The sequence below is a fragment of the Salmo salar genome, unplaced genomic scaffold (genome assembly GCF_905237065.1).
Source record: "Salmo salar unplaced genomic scaffold, Ssal_v3.1, whole genome shotgun sequence".
Taxonomy (NCBI): Eukaryota; Metazoa; Chordata; class Actinopteri; order Salmoniformes; family Salmonidae; genus Salmo; species Salmo salar.
The window spans coordinates 32,578-46,928 of record NW_025547693.1 but is presented as its reverse complement, the minus strand read 5'-3'; the positions used below and the strand labels follow the sequence as shown (position 1 = coordinate 46,928).

Sequence of the window (14,351 nt, the reverse complement as noted above, 5' to 3'; positions counted from 1 at the left end):
CTCGATGGGATCGACACATGGCCCTGCCGTTGCAATGCCTAACTTTCATCGTTTTCAATCATGGGTTTACATACAGCAACTACAGTTTGTGGTGGAAAATACCACATGTCTACCAACGGATGAGGTGGCCGAGTGGTTAAGGCGATGGACTGCTAATCCATTGTGCTCTGCATGCATCTGTTCGAATCCCATCCTCATCGAGCAACCAAAAAATAAGACATTTTTTTATGGCACTGTAAGATTTTGACTTACGCAAACATTGGTAAGATAGCCGACTGCCACCGCAAGAGCACAGAACTTGGTATCTGAGTGGTGAAGGCGATGAACTACATGTGTAGATTGGAAAACCAACCTCTTCGCAAATGTTTTTTTAATTTCTTCTCTAGCATGGCCCCACATGAATATAGAATCCCTGCACACTCCGAGAGCGACTGATAAGATTCAGGTATTGAAGAATAGCTTTACCAAGGACAACCTCAACGGTGGGATTTGAACCAACACCTCCACACACTTAATCAAGCACTTTAGACCACTCAGCCTGACAACACATTTGTTAAATGTCTCGATGGGATGGACACATGGCCCTGCCGTTGCAATGCCTAACTTTCATTGATTTCAATCATGGGTTTACATACAGCAACTACAGTTTGTGGTGGAAAATACCACATGTGTACAAACGGATGAGGTGGCCGAGTGGTTAAGGCGATGGACTGCTAATCCATTGTGCCCTGCATTCATGTGTTTGAATCCCATCCTCATCGAGCAACCAAAAAAATATAACTTTTTTATGGCACTGTAAGATTTTGACTTACGCAAACATTGGTAAGATGGCCGACTGCCACCGCAAGAGCACAGAACTTGGTATCTGAGTGGCGAAGGCGATGAACTACATGTGTAGATTGGAAAACCAACCTCTTCGCAAATGTTTTTTTTATTTCTTCTCTTGCATGGCCCCACATGGATATAGAATCCCTGCACACTCCTAGAGCGACTGATAAGATTCAGGTATTGAAGAAAAGCTTTACCAAGGGCAACCTCAATGATGGGATTTGAACCGACACCTCCACACACTTAATCAAGCACTTTAGACCACTCAGCCTGACAACACATTTGTTACATGTCTCGATGGGATCGACACATGGCCCTGCGGTTGCAATGCCTAACTTTCATTGTTTTCAATCATGGGTTTACATACAGCAACTACAGTTTGTGGTGGAAAATACCACATGTGTACCAATGGATGAGGTGGCCGAGTGGTTAAGGCGATGGACTGCTAATCCATTGTGCTCTGCATGCATGGGTTCGAATCCCATCCTCATCGAGCAACCAAAAAAATATGACTTTTTTTATGGCACTGTAAGATTTTGACTTACGCAAACATTGGTAAGATGGCCGACTGCCACCGCAAGAGCACAGAACTTGGTATCTGAGTGGTGAAGGCGATGAACTACATGTGTAGATTGGAAAACCAACCTCTTCGCAAATGTTTTTTTTATTTCTTCTCTTGCATGGCCCCACATGAATATAGAATCCCTGCACACTCCGAGAGCGACTGATAAGATTCAGGTATTGAAGAATAGCTTTACCAAGGGCAACCTCAATGGTGGGATTTGAACCAACACCTCCACACACTTAATCAAGCACTTTAGACCACTCAGCCTGACAACACATTTGTTAAATGTCTCGATGGGATCGACACATGGCCCTGCCGTTGCAATGCCTAACTTTCATCGATTTCAATCATGGGTTTACATACAGAAACTACAGTTTGTGGTGGAAAATATCACGTGTGTACAAACGGATGAGGTGGCCGAGTGGTTAAGGCGATGGACTGCTAATCCATTGTGCCCTGCATTCATGTGTTTGAATCCCACCCTCATCGAGCAACCAAAAAAATAAGACCTTTTTTATGGCACTGTAAGATTTTGACTTACGCAAACATTGGTTAGATGGCCGACTGCCACCGCAAGAGCACAGAACTTGGTATCTGAGTGGTGAAGGCGATGAACTACGTGTGTAGATTGGAAAACCAACCTCTTCACAAATGTTTTTTTTTATTTCTTCTCTTGCATGGCCCCACATGAATATAGAATCCCTGCACACTCCTAGAGCAACTGATACGATTCAGGTATTGAAGAATAGCTTTACCAAGGGCAACCTCAATGGTGGGATTTGAACCGACACCTCCACACACTTAATCAAGAACTTTAGACCACTCAGCCTGACAACACATTTGTTAAATGTCTCGATGGGATGGACACATGGCCCTGCCGTTGCAATGCCTAACTTTCATCGATTTCAATCATGGGTTTACATACAGCAACTACAGTTTGTGGGGAAAAATGCCACATGTGTACAAACGGATGAGGTGGCCGATTGGTTAAGGCGATGGACTGCTAATACATTGTGCTTTGCATACATGGTTTCTAATCCCATCCTCATCGAGCAACCCAAAAAATAAGACTTTTTTTATGGCACTGTAAGATTTTGACTTACGCAAACATTGGTAAGATGGCCGACTGCCACCGCAAGAGCACAGAACTTGGTATCTGAGTGGTGAAGGCGATGAACTACATGTGTAGATTGGAAAACCAACCTCTTCGCAAATGTTTTTTTTATTTCTTCTCTTGCATGGCCCCACATGAATATAGAATCCCTGCACACTCCTAGAGCGACTGATAAGATTCAGGTATTGAAGAATAGCTTTACCAAGGGCAACCTCAACGGTGGGATTTGAAGCGACACCTCCACACACTTAATCAAGCACTTTAGACCACTCAGCCTGACAACACATTTGTTAAATGTCTCGATGGGATCGACACATGGCCCTGCCGTTGCAATGCCTAACTTTCATTGATTTCAATCATGGGTTTACATACAGCAACTACAGTTTGTGGGGGCAACTGCCACTTCTATGACAGTGGATAAGGTGGCCGAGTGGTTAATGTGATGGACTGCTAATCCATTGTGCTCTGCATGCATGGGTACGAATCCCACCCTCATCGAGCAACCAAAAAAATAAGACCTTTTCTATGGCACTGTAAGATTTTGACTTACGCAAACATTGGTAAGATGGCCGACTGCCACCGCAAGAGCACAGAACTTGGTATCTGAGTGGTGAAGGCGATGAACTACATGTGTAGATTGGAAAACCAACCTTTTCGCAAATGTTTTTTTAAATTTCTTCTCTTGCATGGCCCCACATGAATATAGAAACCCTGCACACTCCTAGAGCAACTGATAAGATTCAGGTATTGAAGAATAGCTTTAAAAGGGCAACCTCAACGGTGGGATTTGAACCAACACCTCCACACACTTAATCAAGCACTTTAGACCACTCAGCCTGACAACACATTTGTTAAATGTCTCGATGGGATGGACACATGGCCCTGCTGTTGCAATGCCTAACTTTCATTGATTTTAATCATGGGTTTACATACTGCAACTACAGTTTGTGGGTGAAAATGCCACATGTGTACAAACTGATGAGGTGGCTGAGTGGTTAAGGCGATGGACTTCTAATCCATGGTCCTCTGCATGCATGGGTTCAAATCCCATCCTCATCAAGCAACCAAAAAAATAACATTTTTTTTATGGCACTGTAAGATTTTGACTTAGGCAAACATTGGTAATATGGCCGACTGCCACCGCAAGAGCACAGAACTTGGTGTCTGAGTGGTGAAGGCGATGAACTACATGTGTAGATTGGAAAACCAACCTCTTCGCAAATGTTTTTTTTTTTCTTCTCTTGCATGGCCCCACATGAATATAGAATCCCTGCACACTCCTAGAGCAACTGATAAGATTCAGGTATTGAAGAATAGCTTTACCAAGGGCAACCTCAATGGTGGGATTTGAACCGACACCTCCACACACTTAATCAAGAACTTTAGACCACTCAGCCTGACAACACATTTGTTAAATGTCTCGATGGGATGGACACATGGCCCTGCCGTTGCAATGCCTAACTTTCATCGATTTCAATCATGGGTTTACATACAGCAACTACAGTTTGTGGTGGAAAATACCACATGTGTACAAACGGATGAGGTGGCCGAGTGGTTAAGGCGATGGACTGCTAATCCATTGTCCTCTGCATGCATGGGTACGAATTCCATCCTCATCGAGCAACCAAAAAAATAAGACCTTTTTTATGGCACTGTAAGATTTTGACTTACGCAAACATTGGTAAGATGGCCGACTGCCACCGCATGAGCACAGAACTTGGTATCTGAGTGGTGAAGGCGATGAACTACATGTGTAGATTGGAAAACCAACCTCTTCGCAAATGTTTTTTTTATTTCTTCTCTTGCATGGCCCCACATGAATATAGAATCCCTGCACACTCCTAGAGCAACTGATAAGATTCAGGTATTGAAGAATAGCTTTACCAAGGGCAACCTCAACGGTGGGATTTGAACCGACACCTCTACACACTTAATCAAGCACTTTAGACCACTCAGCCTGACAACACATTTGTTAAATGTCTCGATGGGATCGACACATGGCCCTGCCGTTGCATTGCCTAACTTTCATCGATTTCAATCATGGGTTTACATACAGAAACTACAGTTTGTGGTGGAAAATACCACGTGTGTACAAACGGATGAGGTGGCCGAGTGTTTAAGGCGATGGACTGCTAATCCATTGTGCCCTGTATTCATGTGTTTGAATCCCATCCTCATCGAGCAACCAAAAAAATAAGACCTTTTTTATGGCACTGTAAGATTTTGACTTACACAAACATTGGAAAGATGTTTTGTCAAGTCAAAGACAGGGTCACCAAAACCATAAAACCAGCTAAAATGATACACTAACCTTTTACAATCTCCATCAGATGACACTCCTAGGACATTATGTTAGACAATGCATGCATTTTTAGTTCTATCAAGTTGATATTTATATCCAAAAACAGCGTTTTACTATGGCATTGATGTTGAGGAAATCGTTTCCCTCCAATAACCGGCAGTCAAGTCAGCGTCACAAATTAAATAATTAAAATTAGAAAACATTGGTAAAATATTATATTGTCATTTAAAGAATTATAGATTTACATCTTTTGAACGCAATCAACTTGCCAGATTTAAAAATAACCTTACTGGGAAATCACACTTTGCAATAATCTGAGCACTGTGCCCAGAAAAATACGCGTTGCGATACAGACTAGACGTCATGTTGGGGAGATCTAAAATCGAAAATACTATGTAAATAATCCATTACCTTTGATTCTCTTCATCAGATGTCACTTCCAGGTATCACAGGTCCATAACGAATGTAGTTTTGTTCAAAAAAGCTCATCATTTATGTCCAAAAATCTCCGTCTCGTTAGCACATGATGTAAGCCAGCCGGACTTCTCGTCATGAACGAGGGAAAAAATATATTTCCGTTCGTTCAAACATGTCAAACGTTGTATAGCATAAATCATTAGGGCCTTTTTAACCAGAACATGAATAATATTCAAGGTGGACGAATGCATAGTCTTTTATAACGTATTGGAACGAGGGTACCCAACATGAAGTAGCGCGCCAGGTGTCTAATGGGACATCACCGTTCCATGGCTCTTGTTCGGTCAGATCTCCCTCCAGAAGACTCAAAACACTTTGTAAAGGCTGGTGACATCTAGTGGAAGCAATAGGAAGTGCCAAAATATTCCAAAACCCCTGTGTTTTTCAATGGGATAGGTTTAAAGTCAATACAACACATCAGGTATCCACTTCCTGTCAGAAAATGTCTCAGGGTTTTGCCTGCCAAATGAGTTCTGTTATACTCACAGACACCATTCAAACAGTTTTGGAAACTTTAGAGTGTTTTCTATCCATATATAATAAGTATATGCATATTCTAGTTACTGGGTAGGATTAGTAACCAGATTAAATCGGGTACATTTTTTTTATCCAGACGTGCAAATGCTGCCCCCTAGACCCAACAGGTTAAGGCGATGGATTGCTAATCCATTGTGCCCTGCATTCATGTGTTTGAATCCCATCCTCATTGAGCAACCAAAAAAATATGACTTATTTTATGGAACGCAAACATTGGTAAGATGGCCGACTGCCACCGCAAGAGCACAGAACTTGGTATCTGAGTGGTGAAGGCGATGAACTACATGTGTAGATTGGAAAACCAACCTCTTCGCAAATGTTTTTTTTATTTCTTCTCTTGCATGGCCCCACATGAATATAGAATCCCTGCACACTCCTAGAGCGACTGATAAGATTCAGGTATTGAAGAAAAGCTTTACCAAGGGCAACCTCAATAATGGGATTTGAACCGACACCTCCACACACTTAATCAAGCACTTTAGACCACTCAGCCTGACAACACATTTGTTAAATGTCTCGATGGGATCGACACATGGCCCTGCCGTTGCAATGCCTAACTTTCATCGATTTCAATCATGGGTTTACATACAGCAACTACAGTTTGTGGTGGAAAATACCACATGTGTACAAACGGATGAGGTGGCCGAGTGGTTAAGGCGATGGACTGCTAATCCATTGTGCTCTGCATTCATGTGTTTGAATCCCATCCTCATCGAGCAACCAAAAAAATAAGACCTTTTTTATGGCACTGTAAGATTTTGACTTACGCAAACATTGGAAAGATGGCCGACTGCCACCGCAAGAGCACAGAACTTGGTATCTGAGTGGTGAAGGCGATGAACTACATGTGTAGATTGGAAAACCAACCTCTTCGCAAATGTTTTTTTTATTTCTTCTCTTGCATGGCCCCACATGAATATAGAATCCCTGCACACTCCTAGAGCGACTGATAAGATTCAGGTATTGAAGAATAGCTTTACCAAGGGCAACCTCAACGGTGGGATTTGAACCGACACCTCTACACACTTAATCAAGCACTTTAGACCACTCAGCCTGACAACACATTTGTTAAATGTCTCGATGGGATCGACACATGGCCCTGCCGTTGCAATGCCTAACTTTCATCGATTTCAATCATGGGTTTACATACAGCAACTACAGTTTGTGGTGGAAAATACCACATGTGTACAAACGGATGAGGTGGCCGAGTGGTTAAGGCGATGGACTGCTAATCCATTGTGCTCTGCATTCATGTGTTTGAATCCCATCCTCATCGAGCAACCAAAAAAATAAGACCTTTTTTATGGCACTGTAAGATTTTGACTTACGCAAACATTGGTAAGATGGCCGACTGCCACCGCAAGAGCACAGAACTTGGTATCTGAGTGGTGAAGGCGATGAACTACATGTGTAGATTGGAAAACCAACCTCTTCGCAAATGTTTTTTTATTTCTTCTCTTGCATGGCCCCACATGAATATAGAATCCCTGCACACTCCTAGAGCGACTGATAAGATTCAGGTATTGAAGAATAGCTTTACCAAGGGCAACCTCAACGGTGGGATTTGAACCGACACCTCTACACACTTAATCAAGCACTTTAGACCACTCAGCCTGACAACACATTTGTTAAATGTCTCGATGGGATCGACACATGGCCCTGCCGTTGCATTGCCTAACTTTCATCGATTTCAATCATGGGTTTACATACAGCAACTACAGTTTGTGGTGGAAAATACCACGTGTGTACAAACGGATGAGGTGGCCGAGTGGTTAAGGCGATGGACTGCTAATCCATTGTGCCCTGCATTCATGTGTTTGAATCCCATCCTCATCGAGCAACCAAAAAAATAAGACCTTTTTTATGGCACTGTAAGATTTTGACTTACGCAAACATTGGTAAGATGGCCGACTGCCACCGCAAGAGCACAGAACTTGGTATCTGAGTGGTGAAGGCGATGAACTACATGTGTAGATTGGAAAACCAACCTCTTCGCAAATGTTTTTTTATTTCTTCTCTTGCATGGCCCCACATGAATATAGAATCCCTGCACACTCCTAGAGCGACTGATAAGATTCAGGTATTGAAGAATAGCTTTACCAAGGGCAACCTCAACGATGGGATTTGAACCAACACCTCCACACACTTAATCAAGCACTTTAGACCACTCAGCCTGACAACACATTTGTTAAATGTCTCGATGGGATCGACACATGGCCCTGCCGTTGCAATGCCTAACTTTCATCGATTTCAATCATGGGTTTACATACAGCAACTACAGTTTGTGGTGGAAAATACCACATGTGTACAAACGGATGAGGTGGCCGAGTGGTTAAGGCGATGGACTGCTAATCCATTGTGCTCTGCATTCATGTGTTTGAATCCCATCCTCATCGAGCAACCAAAAAAATAAGACCTTTTTTATGGCACTGTAAGATTTTGACTTACGCAAACATTGGTAAGATGGCCGACTGCCACCGCAAGAGCACAGAACTTGGTATCTGAGTGGTGAAGGCGATGAACTACATGTGTAGATTGGAAAACCAACCTCTTCGCAAATGTTTTTTTTATTTCTTCTCTTGCATGGCCCCACATGAATATAGAATCCCTGCACACTCCTAGAGCAACTGATAAGATTCAGGTATTGAAGAATAGCTTTACCAAGGGCAACCTCAATGATGGGATTTGAACTGACACCTCCACACACTTAATCAAGCACTTTAGACCACTCAGCCTGACAACACATTTGTTAAATGTCTCGATGGGATCGACACATGGCCCTGCCGTTGCAATGCCTAACTTTCATCGATTTCAATCATGGGTTTACATACAGCAACTACAGTTTGTGGTGGAAAATACCACATGTGTACAAACGGATGAGGTGGCCGAGTGGTTAAGGCGATGGACTGCTAATCCATTGTGCCCTGCATTCATGGGTTCGAATCCCATCCTCATCGAGCAACCAAAAAATAAGACCTTTTTATGGCACTGTAAGATTTTGACTTACGCAAACATTGGTAAGATGGCCGACTGCCACCGCAAGAGCACAGAACTTGGTATCTGAGTGGTGAAGGCGATGAACTACATGTGTAGATTGGAAAACCAACCTCTTCGCAAATGTTTTTTTATTTCTTCTCTTGCATGGCCCCACATGAATATAGAATCCCTGCACACTCCTAGAGCAACTGATAAGATTCAGGTATTGAAGAATAGCTTTACCAAGGGCAACCTCAACGATGGGATTTGAACCAACACCTCCACACACTTAATCAAGCACTTTAGACCACTCAGCCTGACAACACATTTGTTAAATGTCTCGATGGGATCGACACATGGCCCTGCCGTTGCAATGCCTAACTTTCATCGATTTCAATCATGGGTTTACATACAGCAACTACAGTTTGTGGTGGAAAATACCACATGTGTACAAACGGATGAGGTGGCCGAGTGGTTAAGGCGATGGACTGCTAATCCATTGTGCTCTGCATTCATGTGTTTGAATCCCATCCTCATCGAGCAACCAAAAAAATAAGACCTTTTTATGGCACTGTAAGATTTTGACTTACGCAAACATTGGTAAGATGGCCGACTGCCACCGCAAGAGCACAGAACTTGGTATCTGAGTGGTGAAGGCGATGAACTACATGTGTAGATTGGAAAACCAACCTCTTCGCAAATGTTTTTTTATTTCTTCTCTTGCATGGCCCCACATGAATATAGAATCCCTGCACACTCCTAGAGCGACTGATAAGATTCAGGTATTGAAGAATAGCTTTACCAAGGGCAACCTCAACGATGGGATTTGAACCAACACCTCCACACACTTAATCAAGCACTTTAGACCACTCAGCCTGACAACACATTTGTTAAATGTCTCGATGGGATCGACACATGGCCCTGCCGTTGCAATGCCTAACTTTCATCGATTTCAATCATGGGTTTACATACAGCAACTACAGTTTGTGGTGGAAAATACCACATGTGTACAAACGGATGAGGTGGCCGAGTGGTTAAGGCGATGGACTGCTAATCCATTGTGCTCTGCATTCATGTGTTTGAATCCCATCCTCATCGAGCAACCAAAAAAATAAGACCTTTTTTATGGCACTGTAAGATTTTGACTTACGCAAACATTGGTAAGATGGCCGACTGCCACCGCAAGAGCACAGAACTTGGTATCTGAGTGGTGAAGGCGATGAACTACATGTGTAGATTGGAAAACCAACCTCTTCGCAAATGTTTTTTTTATTTCTTCTCTTGCATGGCCCCACATGAATATAGAATCCCTGCACACTCCTAGAGCGACTGATAAGATTCAGGTATTGAAGAAAAGCTTTACCAAGGGCAACCTCAACGGTGGGATTTGAACCAACACCTCCACACACTTAATCAAGCACTTTAGACCACTCAGCCTGACAACACATTTGTTAAATGTCTCGATGGGATCGACACATGGCCCTGCCGTTGCATTGCCTAACTTTCATCGATTTCAATCATGGGTTTACATACAGAAACTACAGTTTGTGGTGGAAAATATCACGTGTGTACAAACGGATGAGGTGGCCGAGTGGTTAAGGCGATGGACTGCTAATCCATTGTGCCCTGCATTCATGTGTTTGAATCCCATCCTCATCGAGCAACCAAAAAAATAAGACCTTTTTATGGCACTGTAAGATTTTGACTTACGCAAACATTGGTAAGATGGCCGACTGCCACCGCAAGAGCACAGAACTTGGTATCTGAGTGGTGAAGGCGATGAACTACATGTGTAGATTGGAAAACCAACCTCTTCGCAAATGTTTTTTTATTTCTTCTCTTGCATGGCCCCACATGAATATAGAATCCCTGCACACTCCTAGAGCGACTGATAAGATTCAGGTATTGAAGAAAAGCTTTACCAAGGGCAACCTCAACGATGGGATTTGAACCAACACCTCCACACACTTAATCAAGCACTTTAGACCACTCAGCCTGACAACACATTTGTTAAATGTCTCGATGGGATCGACACATGGCCCTGCCGTTGCAATGCCTAACTTTCATCGATTTCAATCATGGGTTTACATACAGCAACTACAGTTTGTGGTGGAAAATACCACATGTGTACAAACGGATGAGGTGGCCGAGTGGTTAAGGCGATGGACTGCTAATCCATTGTGCTCTGCATGCATGTGTTCGAATCCCATCCTCATCGAGCAACCAAAAAATAAGACCTTTTTTATGGCACTGTAAGATTTTGACTTACGCAAACATTGGTAAGATGGCCGACTGCCACCGCAAGAGCACAGAACTTGGTATCTGAGTGGTGAAGGCGATGAACTACATGTGTAGATTGGAAAACCAACCTCTTCGCAAATGTTTTTTTATTTCTTCTCTTGCATGGCCCCACATGAATATAGAATCCCTGCACACTCCTAGAGCGACTGATAAGATTCAGGTATTGAAGAATAGCTTTACCAAGGGCAACCTCAACGGTGGGATTTGAACCGACACCTCTACACACTTAATCAAGCACTTTAGACCACTCAGCCTGACAACACATTTGTTAAATGTCTCGATGGGATCGACACATGGCCCTGCCGTTGCAATGCCTAACTTTCATCGATTTCAATCATGGGTTTACATACAGCAACTACAGTTTGTGGTGGAAAATACCACATGTGTACAAACGGATGAGGTGGCCGAGTGGTTAAGGCGATGGATTGCTAATCCATTGTGCCCTGCATTCATGTGTTTGAATCCCATCCTCATCGAGCAACCAAAAAAATATGACTTTTTTTATGGCACTGTAAGATTTTGACTTACGCAAACATTGGTAAGATGGCCGACTGCCACCGCAAGAGCACAGAACTTGGTATCTGAGTGGTGAAGGCGATGAACTACATGTGTAGATTGGAAAACCAACCTCTTCGCAAATGTTTTTTTTATTTCTTCTCTTGCATGGCCCCACATGAATATAGAATCCCTGCACACTCCTAGAGCGACTGATAAGATTCAGGTATTGAAGAATAGCTTTACCAAGGGCAACCTCAATGATGGGATTTGAACCGACACCTCCACACACTTAATCAAGCACTTTAGACCACTCAGCCTGACAACACATTTGTTAAATGTCTCGATGGGATCGACACATGGCCCTGCCGTTGCAATGCCTAACTTTCATCGATTTCAATCATGGGTTTACATACAGCAACTACAGTTTGTGGTGGAAAATACCACGTGTGTACAAACGGATGAGGTGGCCGAGTGGTTAAGGCGATGGACTGCTAATCCATTGTGCCCTGCATTCATGTGTTCGAATCCCATCCTCATCGAGCAACCAAAAAAATAAGACCTTTTTATGGCACTGTAAGATTTTGACTTACGCAAACATTGGTAAGATGGCCGACTGCCACCGCAAGAGCACAGAACTTGGTATCTGAGTGGTGAAGGCGATGAACTACATGTGTAGATTGGAAAACCAACCTCTTCGCAAATGTTTTTTTTATTTCTTCTCTTGCATGGCCCCACATGAATATAGAATCCCTGCACACTCCTAGAGCGACTGATAAGATTCAGGTATTGAAGAATAGCTTTACCAAGGGCAACCTCAACGATGGGATTTGAACCGACACCTCCACACACTTAATCAAGCACTTTAGACCACTCAGCCTGACAACACATTTGTTAAATGTCTCGATGGGATCGACACATGGCCCTGCCGTTGCAATGCCTAACTTTCATCGATTTCAATCATGGGTTTACATACAGCAACTACAGTTTGTGGTGGAAAATACCACATGTGTACAAACGGATGAGGTGGCCGAGTGGTTAAGGCGATGGACTGCTAATCCATTGTGCTCTGCATTCATGTGTTCGAATCCCATCCTCATCGAGCAACCAAAAAAATAAGACCTTTTTTATGGCACTGTAAGATTTTGACTTACGCAAACATTGGTAAGATGGCCGACTGCCACCGCAAGAGCACAGAACTTGGTATCTGAGTGGTGAAGGCGATGAACTACATGTGTAGATTGGAAAACCAACCTCTTCGCAAATGTTTTTTTATTTCTTCTCTTGCATGGCCCCACATGAATATAGAATCCCTGCACACTCCTAGAGCAACTGATAAGATTCAGGTATTGAAGAATAGCTTTACCAAGGGCAACCTCAACGATGGGATTTGAACCGACACCTCCACACACTTAATCAAGCACTTTAGACCACTCAGCCTGACAACACATTTGTTAAATGTCTCGATGGGATCGACACATGGCCCTGCCGTTGCAATGCCTAACTTTCATCGATTTCAATCATGGGTTTACATACAGCAACTACAGTTTGTGGTGGAAAATACCACATGTGTACAAACGGATGAGGTGGCCGAGTGGTTAAGGCGATGGACTGCTAATCCATTGTGCTCTGCATTCATGTGTTTGAATCCCATCCTCATCGAGCAACCAAAAAATAAGACCTTTTTTATGGCACTGTAAGATTTTGACTTACGCAAACATTGGTAAGATGGCCGACTGCCACCGCAAGAGCACAGAACTTGGTATCTGAGTGGTGAAGGCGATGAACTACATGTGTAGATTGGAAAACCAACCTCTTCGCAAATGTTTTTTTATTTCTTCTCTTGCATGGCCCCACATGAATATAGAATCCCTGCACACTCCTAGAGCGACTGATAAGATTCAGGTATTGAAGAATAGCTTTACCAAGGGCAACCTCAACGGTGGGATTTGAACCAACACCTCCACACACTTAATCAAGCACTTTAGACCACTCAGCCTGACAACACATTTGTTAAATGTCTCGATGGGATCGACACATGGCCCTGCCGTTGCAATGCCTAACTTTCATCGATTTCAATCATGGGTTTACATACAGCAACTACAGTTTGTGGTGGAAAATACCACATGTGTACAAACGGATGAGGTGGCCGAGTGGTTAAGGCGATGGACTGCTAATCCATTGTGCTCTGCATTCATGTGTTCGAATCCCATCCTCATCGAGCAACCAAAAAAATATGACTTTTTTTATGGCACTGTAAGATTTTGACTTACGCAAACATTGGTAAGATGGCCGACTGCCACCGCAAGAGCACAGAACTTGGTATCTGAGTGGTGAAGGCGATGAACTACATGTGTAGATTGGAAAACCAACCTCTTCGCAAATGTTTTTTTTTATTTCTTCTCTTGCATGGCCCCACATGAATATAGAATCCCTGCACACTCCTAGAGCGACTGATAAGATTCAGGTATTGAAGAATAGCTTTACCAAGGGCAACCTCAACGGTGGGATTTGAACCGACACCTCTACACACTTAATCAAGCACTTTAGACCACTCAGCCTGACAACACATTTGTTAAATGTCTCGATGGGATCGACACATGGCCCTGCCGTTGCAATGCCTAACTTTCATCGATTTCAATCATGGGTTTACATACAGAAACTACAGTTTGTGGTGGAAAATACCACGTGTGTACAAACGGATGAGGTGGCCGAGTGGTTAAGGCGATGGACTGCTAATCCATTGTGCCCTGCAT

General features: G+C 43.2%; 4 non-coding genes across 4 annotated transcripts; all 4 read left to right on the top strand.

The window, feature by feature from the left end:
- Window positions 1-1,239: 1,239 nt before the first annotated feature.
- trnas-gcu (transfer RNA serine (anticodon GCU)) lies at window positions 1,240-1,321 on the top strand. The gene has a single exon. It is a non-coding gene; the product is annotated as a tRNA-Ser (tRNA).
- A 2,163-nt stretch (window positions 1,322-3,484) lies between these two features.
- Window positions 3,485-3,566, top strand: trnar-ucu (transfer RNA arginine (anticodon UCU)). The gene has a single exon. It is a non-coding gene; the product is annotated as a tRNA-Arg (tRNA).
- Window positions 3,567-8,698: 5,132 nt separating this feature from the next.
- trnas-gcu (transfer RNA serine (anticodon GCU)) lies at window positions 8,699-8,780 on the top strand. The gene has a single exon. It is a non-coding gene; the product is annotated as a tRNA-Ser (tRNA).
- Window positions 8,781-10,935: 2,155 nt separating this feature from the next.
- On the top strand, window positions 10,936-11,017 carry trnas-gcu (transfer RNA serine (anticodon GCU)). Its single transcript has one exon. It is a non-coding gene; the product is annotated as a tRNA-Ser (tRNA).
- Window positions 11,018-14,351: the final 3,334 nt, after the last annotated feature.